The sequence below is a fragment of the Schistocerca cancellata genome, chromosome 3, assembly GCF_023864275.1.
Source record: "Schistocerca cancellata isolate TAMUIC-IGC-003103 chromosome 3, iqSchCanc2.1, whole genome shotgun sequence".
NCBI classification, from domain to species: Eukaryota; Metazoa; Arthropoda; class Insecta; order Orthoptera; family Acrididae; genus Schistocerca; species Schistocerca cancellata.
In genome coordinates this window covers 879,239,784-879,251,967 of record NC_064628.1, presented here as the reverse complement: position 1 = coordinate 879,251,967, position 12,184 = coordinate 879,239,784, and positions in this window count along the sequence as shown.

The window sequence follows — 12,184 nt, the reverse complement described above, 5'->3', positions numbered from 1 at the left end:
ACAACTAGCAACTCTGTCAAGTGTCTGGTAGTACACTTCTGTGCTGTATAAGAGAGCGAAATATTGTAGTGGATTATTACGAGTGTGTGAAGCAATATAGTAATGCTCTAGAGTTTGCCGTACAGTAGTATTGTGTTTGATATTCGATTCGAACTCGGAAGAAAGGTAAGCGCCATTCGTAACACTAAACAATAAAATGGAAAGTAGTTACATTCCTACAGTCGACAAAAGAAGAAAGTAATAAGGTTATTTCTGCACATTATTTTTTTTCAGATAGCATGTCAGAATCTACATCTAAGAAAATGAGCAGGAAAGAAGACATCGTACGCTTATCAAGCACAAATTTTGAAACAGTTGTTATGCAATGAGTAGCTGAAGATGATGATTTCCGTTCAGATATAAGTACTGCTTCAGATGAAAACCATGAAGTTGTTCTTCAGGCAGCGGGATGCAACTCTTTGATTGAAGAACAAAGCAGTGGTGCTCATGGTGGTGGTGATGATGTTGATAGTGATGATGATCATGATGATGATGATGTAGGTAATAAAATCCCTGGACAAATCAACAGTGGAAATGCTAACATATACATTGCTCCAAATGGTATGCAATGGAGTACGTGCCCCCAGTGCAAAATAAAATAGCTGCAGACTATTTGGTGAAATTTATTCCGGGATCAGCAGGGGGCATAATGGCTTACACCCCCAAAGGTGCTTGGGATTTATTTATTCCTGTAGCCATTGTGAATGAAATTGTCAGACGCACAAACCTAGAAGCAAGAGGAGTTTCTGTGCCAAGAAAAATAAACTGGAGTGATGTAGCTAGAGATGAAATGTTAGCCTTCTGGGGAATTTTACTTCATATTGGAGCGGGAAATGGTTGAGATGTTCTCATCAGGGAAATTTTTGTGGGGAAGTTTTCCAAAGGAAGACAATGCCGTGATATGCAAATGATTACCTTTTCAGAGAATCCACACTAGGCTGGTGCCGGTGGCGACACCTGCAACGCGCTGACATGAGGAAACTTTCCGACCGATTACTAATACTCAAACAGCAGTTGACCGGTGTTGCTGGTGAAACGTTGTTGTGATGCCTAGTGTAAGAAGGACAAATGTGTACCAACACGTTTCCGACATTGATAAACGTTGGATTGCAGCCTATCGCGATTGCGGTTTATTGTATCGCGCCATTGCTGCTGGAGTTGGTCGAGATCCAATTACTGTTAGCAGAATGAGGAATCGGTGGGTTTATGAGGGTAATACGGAACGCCGTGCTGCATACCAACTGCCTTGTATCACTAGCAGTCTCGATCACTAGCAGTCTGGACCCATGAGTCAACAGATGGGGACGTTTTCAAGACAACAACCATCTGCACGAACAGTTCGACGACGTTTGCAGCAGCATGGACTATCAGCTCTGAGACCATGGCTGCGGTTACCCTTGACGCTGCATCACAGACAGGAGTGCCTGCGATGGCGTACTCAACGACAAAGCTGGGTGCACGAATGGCAAAACGTCATTTTTCGGATGAATCCTGGTTCTGTTTACAGCATCATGATGGTCGCATTCGTGTTTGGCGACATCGCAGTGAACGCACATTGGAAGCGTGTATTTGTCATCGTGATACTGGCGTATCATCCGGCGTGATTGTATAGGGTGCCATTGGTTGCACGTCTCGCTCACCTCTTGTTCGCATTGACGGCACTTTGCCACAGTGGACGTTACATTTCAGATGTGTTACGACCCGTGGCTCTACCCTTCATTCGATCACTGCGAAACCCTACATTTCAGCAGGATAATGCACGGCCGCATGTTGCAGGCCCTGTACGGGCCTTTCTGGATACAGAAAGTATTCGACTGCTGCCTGGCCAGCACCTTCTCCAAATCTCTCACCAATTGAAAACTTCTGGTCAATGGTAGCCGAGCAACTGGCTCGTCAATACGCCAGTCACTACTATTGATGAACCGTGGTATCGTGTTGAAGCTGCATGGGCAGCTGTACCTGTACACGCCATCCAAGCTCTGTTTGACACAATGCCCAGGCGTATCAAGGCCGTTATTACGGCCACAGGTGGTTGTTCTGGGTACTGATTTCTCAGGCTGTATGCACCCAAATTGCGTGAAAATGTAAACAAATGTCAGTTATAGTATAATATATTTGTCCAATGAATACCCGTTTATCATCTGCGTTTCTTCTTGTTGTAGCAATTTTAATGAGCAGTAGTGTACAATGTCTGTGTGTCGGTTTCAGGCACTAAGAAGATTCGTTATATTTGATTACAAAAGACCAAGTGAGGCTAGGCTACAAACTAATGAGCTTGCTGGCATATCCTGTCTATGAAAAATATGTACAGGACAGTGCAAGAAAATAATGATACCTAAAAGTGAATGAACAGCTAGTTCCATTTAGGGGCCGTTGTGAGTTTGTGCAGTATACGCCAAACAAGTATACACCAGACAAGCCTGGAAAGTACGGACTGAAAATATTCAGAATGTGCTAAGCTGAAATTGGTCATGCCATTGACGAGATTGTGTAGACGGGACCAGAACCACGCGAACAACCCAAGAAAAATTTGGACCCTACCATAGTAAAGACCATTGCAGGTAGTATTGCCGGTACAATCAGAAATGTTACCATAGATAATTATTTGGCAAGTGTACCATTGCCAGAACATCTATTGAGTAACAACTCTTGTGGGAACAATGAGGATGAATAAACGAGATATTTCAAAAGAGATGAAGCCAAATAGGAGCAGAACAATAAAATCAAGTCCGTTCCATTTACAAAAGAAATGATGATGGTTAGTTTTTCGCCAATGAGAAACAAGTGTGCAATCCTGCTATGCACCATGCATCATGATAAATCTATAGGTGAACAACATCCAAAACGGAACCCTGAGATTGCGAAAATTTGTAGCCAAACGAAGGATGGTGTGTACGTTATGGATCAACTAGTGAATAATTACATATGCAAAAGACGAACTAAACGGTGGCCAATGGACTCCTGGTACAACATAGTAAATGCCTTTATTCTTTACAAAATACAACGTCCCTCTTATCACGAAGGGCTTTTGCACAAGAAGAGAGTTTTCATCAAGGACCTTCCAGGGGAGATGGTCTAGCCGTTTATGATCAGATCGTCTAATTACTTCTTACAGAAATCCATATACGGGATATGGAAACGTGCATTACTATTCGTAAAACCCAAATAGCAGTAGTAACAGCAACACCACAGTCAGTCTTCAGGAGAGAAGGTGTTCATTGTGTCCTGCTTCAAAGGACTGAAAAACAAAGACAATGTGTTGTAAGTGCACAAAACATGTGTGTCAGGGCCACAGCAGTGTGGTGTGTAACAGCTGTAAAAATTAATGTCATCCTCGTTTGCTTAATGATTTGTTCTTTGTGAATACCACAATCGCCAATCTGATAACAGTTTGTGATAATACTGGTGGCTTATGTTTCAGTTTTTATAATGTAATTTATTAAATGAAAATTATTCATGATTATAAATGTACTCCTTTTAATATCATAAAAGTGTTAAAAATTATCACAGCTGTCTTTTATTATGCTGACGAACTTTAAGACAAAATATTCGTGCATGTTAATATCCACTGAATTTTTTTTCGTTTAAATTCTCGAATATGACATAACGGGTCCAATGTATCTAGGGCAGGCTGTTTCAGCTCGTCGGCTCCGTTGTGAGCCGCGGAGCGCTCCCTGCTCCAGGGAGCCTTGTCGCTCGCTGTGACCATTCAAGTGGGCCGGCACGCCGGCACGTGGCACGGCTGGCTGAGGCAGGCGGCAAGGCAAGCGTTTTGATGTGCCAGCTGCGTCTTACAAGATTGACAACCTCATACTCTTAGCTGCTAAGACGTGGTGACATACTACACCAGGAAATACGATGTTCAGGAAATAAATAAGAAACAACTGTTTTACAATAAATTGCATACTAAACTTATTGGGCCTCTGTAGCTTGACTTTTCTTTTCATTACAAGATCGAAAATATCAGGCGTCAAAGTGTTCGCAGCGTTAATGTGGAGGATGGCCTTCATTGTTGCACCCTGAAGAAACGATCGTTCCTTACTTTTTACTCTTTTCATTGCTGAGAAAAGCTGCTCACAACAATACGTAGATCCAAACAAGCACATGATCTGAGTGGTATTGTTGTGAAGCTTGGGAAATGTTTTTTGCTGTAATGAATGATACCATCATGACAAATCAAACGTGTTGAAGCACCTGTCTGTCAACAAAGTTGAATTTTGCTAATCAATAATCTCCAATTGAAGTGATGATGACATGTCATCGGGGGAAACTGAAAAAGGAGTGCTGAACACCTTAAGTTCCATTTCCAAACTAGTGAGGTCTCGGAATCGTGTTTCAAACGACGTGATGAGCTGCTTTAACTTCGCTTGGTAATCGCCGAAAGTAGTACCTTCAAGTAATTATAAAGAAGCAAGATGATTGAAGAACGTTAAATGTCCATTAGTCATATGCCTCTCAAATAAACGTAACTTTTGCATGAACGCTTTGATCTGGTCGTGCATGTCAACGATTAGCTGCCCTTTGCCCCGCAATGACAGATTTAAATTATTCAGATGCATAGTTATGTCAGCTAGGAACGCCAGCTTTGATATCCATTTTATATCTTTCAGACAACGCATTTCTTCCCCTTTCATTTCGAGAAAAAGGGTTATTTCCTCACGAATGGCAAAGAAAACATCAAGAACTTTTCCCCGACTCAGCCAACGAACTGTACTGTGGTAAGGTATATCCCCATACTCCGCTTCCATATCTTTCAGGAATCCTTTGAATTGGCGATGATTCACACCGGCACAAAATTCACACACTTCACGACATCTTTCATTACGCCACCTAGCTCTACTGTTTCAGCGCACAGTGCCTCTTGGTGAATAAAACAATGAAGAGTCAAAATGTCTTTCCCGAATTCGTCCCGAGTTTATTTTTCAAACGAGAAGCATAACCTTGGTGACACCCGATCATTTGTGGTGCACCGTCTGTCGCTACAGAATGGAGCTTATCCCACGGCAAATTCAAATTGTCCACTGATTCACAAACAACGTCAAAAATGTCACGTATTGGTGCGGTGTAATCGAGTGGTACCACATCCAAGAGTTCCTCAGTTACTTGCAGCTCCATGTCGACACCACACACGAAGACTGCAAGCTGAGAACAGTCAGATATGTCGGTGCTTTAGTCAAGCGCTAGCGAAAATGCAACAAAGCTCTCCGCCTTTTTCCTGAGTTGTGTTTCTAAATCCACTGCCATGTCCAGGATTCGACGAGATATTGTTTGCTTGTGTGTGTGTGTGTGTGTGTGTGTGTTTGCTTGAATTGCCTGCACATCCCTTGCACGATTTTACGAGTGGTCCCACCGAAAACGGCTTGCCACTCGCCGCAGTGATGTGAACGACCCTGCAGCTTGCTCGAATTGCAGATTCGGTAGTGTTTTCTCCGCTCTCATTCACCTGAAAATTATAAACGCATTATAGAACACGAACTATGTTACATGTTTTGATACCCTCCGTATTACGAAACCGTTTTTAAACTTACGTCCCCTGGTATGTAGTTTCTAAGCCTGGCTATCAGTTCTCTGCGTGCAACGCCTTCTACCTGATCGTAGTGCGCTGCGTGAAGATGTGTATAATGTCGTTGTATATTGTACCTCTTCGCAGAATTAAATACTTTATGACATACAAGACACTGCGGACGACCATCCCTCTCAATGAATAGAAGGGTTTCCTCCAATAGAGATACAGGGCTCCCGCGGCTAATCATCGCTGTCATTGAACACGGATTATTGCGTCAGTTGCGGATGCATGCGGCCAGGGGGCAGTGAGTTCGCTTTCCCCCTCCACGCGGGCTCCGAGCTGCCACAGTGAGCGCTCCGGAGCGCTCCGGCTCCCTGGAGCTCGGTTGGAACAGCCTGATCTATGGTATGTAAATGTGGAAAAAATATAGGTCAAGCACAGAAGGTTTAAGTCGGTGGGACGGGCCAGTCAGCATAGTCGCCGAGTATGATGGCCTTCCGAGAGATACTCCGTCTGCGCAGTTCAATCTGGTCGCGAATTGTCATACACGAATGCACCCCTGAATTGACGAACATGCGGGAAAAGTACAGTGTCGTAACGAAGTTAACTGGTGAGGGCACCGCGTTCAAAGATCTTGAAGTCGTTTCATCATACGGCGTTATGCCTCCCCACACATAACACCTTAACCACCTAAATGATCATGTTCGACTGTGTTCCTGGTTGTAGTATCTGTTCCCACCTCCTGCCACTTCACAGTACGAGCAGAATATCAGTTGAATAAAGTTTCTGCGACTGAACACCAGCAGTCGGCTGGATCTGTATACATACGTATTATAAAAACTGATGTATCCATTTATGTATGTATGTGTGTATCTGTGTTTCACGTCTCCTTCTACATCACTAGGCCAGTTTCAACCCTTGGGACGCATATCACTTACTGTCTGATAGGAATTGCTGTGGGGATAAGAACAAGCTGCCTAACAAAGGAGTGGGGCTGAAAAAGTAGTGTAGCCCAAGACAGTGAATGCCCATAATTTTGTCACCCAGTATTTGAGAATGGTAACACTTAGCAACTTGGTACAAACTTAACACATAATTTAAAACCCTTAGGAAACTTATTTTCGCTGACGATCTCCACAAAATCACGAAAGGAAAGATATTTGTCATTTACTACCATTTCATGTTCATGCAATAAAACTGAAGCAGGAAACATGACGTTTCAATTTATTACTTCCTTACTGCTAACTGTACCCACAACACAGTGCGCAGATAGTAGCCACTTGTATCACTGGATGTACCTGAAAAATTGTATAACTGTGCAGCACATATTTCAGGAGATATGACATCATAAACACTGAGTTACATGATAATATTCGGAAGAGCGAAATTCGCTAGAGATACAGGTGAAATGCTGTATGTGTACAAATACATATGAATTATGTTAAATATTTGTCGAACATATTTCGCATGTGCATGTGCGGACAATGCGTTGGGCCAAAAAGCTCATCATAAGCCTCTGATACAATTTCAAACAAATTTTGTACACATTTAGTTACTATCTGGAACGAAATACAGTAGGGGTACGAACCACCAGCCTCCTAATGGGATAAGCATGATAATGAGGAGAAAGAAGGGGGAAGGTGTAGATGGACACAGATATGGGGAGAAGGAAGCGGGCAGAGAGAGGGGGATGAGGAAGTGGACAGAGGAAAAGGAGAGGAGAAGATCAGGAAAGGAATGAGGAAGAGATGGAGAGAGACAGGGGTTGGTAGAGCTATGCAGAGCGAAAGGGGCAAGAGGAGATGAAGAGAGAGAGAGGCGGGGAAAGAAACGAGCGGAGAAACGGAAGATGAGAAAACGATCAGAAAGGGGGAAGGAAGAGATGGACAAAAAGACAGAATGGAAGGAGATGGACAGAGAGTGGAAAGAAGGCTATGGAATTAGGTGGAGGGGGATATGGACAGAGAGGGAAATAGCAGATGGACAGATGGAGGCGGAGAGAATAGTTGGACAGAGAATGGGGGAAGGAGTAGTTAGACTAACAAAAGATTGAAATCAATACATATCCGAGCAAAGCCGGGTATAAATAAAAACTGAATATTCTGTACTGCATTCCTTCAGATGGTACAGTGTCTCTTTGCATTTCATATTGATTGCAGATCCTACATGGACTTTTTCCAAAGTTACCTACATTAACTGATATAAACTATATGCTGGACAGTACAATAAAGTCCTCGCCACCTGAATAACTTTCCAATAATAGCCTAAACATTTGCACACGTTAGGTAAAATGGTGACATACGTCACGCCAACGAGGGCCACCTACAAAACCTTCTGTTTAACATGCTATCTATGCCTCAGAAACAAAATTCTGTTACGTGACGTTTTTCAAAAGATATCTCCAGCAGAAGAAATTTTAAATGTTGAAAGAGTTAACAGAAAAGTGGACCTGCGTCTGACTCAGAAATTTCAGACAGAGAAAAAGAAACGTGACGTCAGTGACAACACATATTTGAAATCCTTGCTGTGAGGAATTCGAGAAAGAAATCCGGTGTCTCTTTTACGTATTTTGTGCGTTGACTGTACGCCCGTTCGTACCTTGCTACAGCACGTAATTTCACGTTACAGGCGGACAAAATTTTCCTCTTGACTTACCAGGAGCAGCCATGTGTAAAAGCTTCCGCCCTGTGCTAACACTGGTTACAGCAACTGCGCGTATCCTTCCCCTGCTGCAGTTCCACGTGAGGTAGTTCTCATGGGTTCACCGCTGCCCACATGTTCTCTGCATAGTCAGCAAACCCCACTTTGAAATTCTCCTTAAACATTCCATTTAAGCCGTTACAATATACGAGACTTCGTACCGCACTCATCTTTCTCGAGCAGCTGGCTTATTCGCCAAACGTTTGCTTATAATACCCATGATGACGGTTATTACAAAAGAATCTTTTTCAGTTCTAGCCACAAACAAACTTCAGTATCCACCAGCCAGCCGAATGCAACTGTCTGCAGTTGGCAAATAGTTGTCTTTCCAACCTGGTGAACGTAACTGTAGGCAGGATCTCAAACCACTACAAGAGCTGGTAATGCAACTGACAGTGGCTCAGCTACCGCTACATATACTGTAGTATCTGTCGACTCAGTTAAAAAAAGGATTACACAGCACACTTCATAAATTTTGTTCACGAGACAAAGAAGTTCAAAATAATTACTTCGCATTTCTTTTGCTAGTATCAGTTTTCCATATATTGGATCCAACTCGAAATTTGTTTATTTAATGTTATTTCCAGATGAACTCCTCAATATTAAAAAATTATGGATCACAAACTTTAAAAATAGCTCCGCAAAATTATTAAAAAGTAAGCCATTCGTCGAGGAAACTATTTTCTTTTATCTGTACACAATCATTGTCCTTATGGTGCGGTTTCACGTGCCGTTACTTGAAACATAGGTAGGTGGGCAATGCACAGTTTTGTTTAAAAAGAATTGCTCGATGAAATCAAAGGGCCGAGATACACCCATCTGCTTTCATCCATACAGCTAAACTTCAGCAGATAATAATGGGTAACCTTGATCCTGGAGTCAAATAATCTAAAAAGTGATGAAATAATCAGAAATATTAAATAAAAGATAGGTGAAAAGTTAATGAAAGGCTTCTATTAATAATATCTGAAATTGATGTAGACGACGCTCGAGAATAAGCAGAGAGTGGTCCTACAATCACCAATTGTAAAACAACCACAAATATTATCTTATTACAATGGAATAAACTTGCGTTAAGAGCGCTACATTAATGGTCTTTGATTACGCTTATATAGCCGTCAAATACGAACAAAGAATTAAGTCCATTTCCAGATAACAAAACACGGAATGTTGGCCAGCTCAGATTAATTCAGAATTCAGTACGACGAGTTGTAAATCAAAACATAAGAAGTATACAGTAAAAACTAATGCCCTGTCTAATTTTAATTCCGTAATGCAAGCAGAAAAGTAAAAGTTCTGCACTGGTGCATATCCAGACTTCGCGAGACTTAAAGTCCCTTCAGATGTTAAAGTTTTCTAACGGCTGTTCACCAACTAGAATTCAATAGTTAACATGCAGGTATGTATAATCATTAGCTGAAATTGTCAACATTTGAATTTATTGAATCTGCGATACTCGTTACACATATACCCTAGCTAAAGAGTAGTGGAGGAGTAGGTTTAATAATGAATAAAAAAAATAGGAGCGTGGGTAAGCTACTACAAACAGCATAGTGATCGAATTATTGTGGCCAAGGTAGATACAAAGCCCACGACTACCACAGTAGTACAAGTTCATATGCCAACTAGCTCCGCAGATGACGAAGAGATTGATGAAATGTATGGTGAGATAAAAGAAATTATTCAGATAGTGAAGGGAGACAGAAATTTGATAGTCATGGGTGACTGGAATTCGGTAGTAGGAAATGGAAGAGAAGGAAACGTAGTAGGTGCATATGGATTGGGGCTAAGGTATGAAAGAGGATGCGGCCTGGTAGAATTTTGCAGAGAGCACAACTTAATAATAGCTAACATTTGGTTCAAGAATCATGAAAGAATGTTGTATACCTGGAAGAGGCCTGGAGATACTGGAAGGTTTCAGATAGATTATATAACGGTAAGACAAAGCTTGAGGAGACAAGTTTTAAATTGTAAGACATTTCCAGAGGCAGATGTGGACTCTGACCACAATCTATTGATTATTAACTGTAGAATAAAACTGAAGAAACTGCAAAAAGGTGGGAATTTAAGGAGATGGGACCTGGATAAACTGACAGGACCAGAGGTTGTACAGAGTTTCACGAAAGCATTAGGGAACGCCTGACGATAATGGGGGAAAGAAATACAGTAGGAGAAGAATGAGTATCTTTAACAGATGAAATAGATGAAATAGCAGAGGATCAAGTACGTAAAAAGACGAGGGCTAGTAGAAATCCTTGGGTAGCAAAGATATATTGAATTTAATTGATGAAAGGAGAAAATATAAAAATGGAGTAATTGAAGCAGGATGCAAACGTCTCAAAAATGAGATAGACAGGAAGTGCGAAGTGGCTAAGCAGGGACGGCTAGAGGACAAATGTAAGAATGTGAAGGCATATATCACTAGAGGTAAGATATCTACTGCCTAGAAGAAAAGACCTTTGGCGAAAAGAGAACCACTTGTATGAATATCAACCCAGTTCCAAGCAAAGAAGGGAAAGCTGAAAGGTGGAAGGAGTACATAGAGGGTCTATACAAGTACCATGTACTTCAGGAAAATATTATGGAAATGGAAGAGGATGTAGATGAATATAAAATGGGATATATGATACTGCGTGAAGAGTTTGTAGATCACTGAAAGACCTAAGTCGAAACAAGGCCCCGGGAGTAGACAATATTCTACTACAACTATTGACAGCCTTGAGAGAGCTAGCCCTGACAAAACTATACCATCTGGTGAGCAAGATGAGGGGAGACAGGCGAAATAACTTCAGACTTTAAGAAAAATGTAGTAATTCCAATTGCAAAGAAAAAATGCACGGACATATGTGAATATTACTGAACTATCAGTTTAATAAATCATGGTAGCAAACTGCTAACAGGAATTCTTTACGGAAAAATGGGAAAACTGGTAGAAGCCAACCTTGGGCAAGATGAGTTTGGATTCCAGAGAAATGTAGGAACACGTGAGGCAATATTGACCCTAAGACTTATCTTAGAAGAAAGATTAAGGAAAGGCAAACCTACGTTTCTAGCATTTTAGAATAAGAGGAAGCTTTTGACTATGTTGACTGGAATACTCTCTTTCAAATTCTGAAGGTGGCAGGGGTAAAATACGGGGAGCGAAAGGCTATTTACAATTTGTACAGAAACCATAAGGCAGTTATACGAGTTGAGGGCCATGAAAGGGAAGCAGTGATTGGGAAGGGAGTGAGACAGGATTGTAGCCTACCACAGATGTTATTCAATCTGTGTATTGAGCAAGCAGTAAAGGAAACAAAAGAAAAATTCGGAGTGGGAATTAAAATCCATGGAGAAGAAATAAAAACTTTGAGGTTCGCTGATGACATTGTAATTTTATCAGAGACAGCAAAGGACCTGGAAGAGCAGTTGAACGGAATGGACAGTGTCTTGAAAAGAGAATATAAGATGAACATAAAAAAGCAAAACGAGGATAATGGAATGTAGTCGAATTAAGTCAGGTGATGCTGCAGGAATTAGATTAGGAAATGAGACACTTAAAGTAGTAGATGACTTTTGCTATTTGGGCAGCAAAATAACTGATGATGGTCTAAATGGGAGGATATGAAATGTAGACTGCAGTGGCAAGGAAAGCATTTCTGAAGAAGAGGAATTTGTTAACATCGAGTATAGAGTTAAGTGTCAGGATGTCGTTTAAGTATTTGTATGGAGTGTAGCCATGTATGGAAGTGAAACAAGGACGATAAATAGTTTGGACAAGAAGAGAATTGAAGCTTTCGAAATGTGGTGCTGCAGAAGAATGATGAAGATTAGACGGGTAGAACACGTAACTAATGGGGAGGTGTTGAATACAATTGGGGAGAAAAGAAATTTGTGGCACAACATGACTAGAAGAACGGATCGGTTGGTAGAACATGTTCTGAGGCATCAAGGGATCAC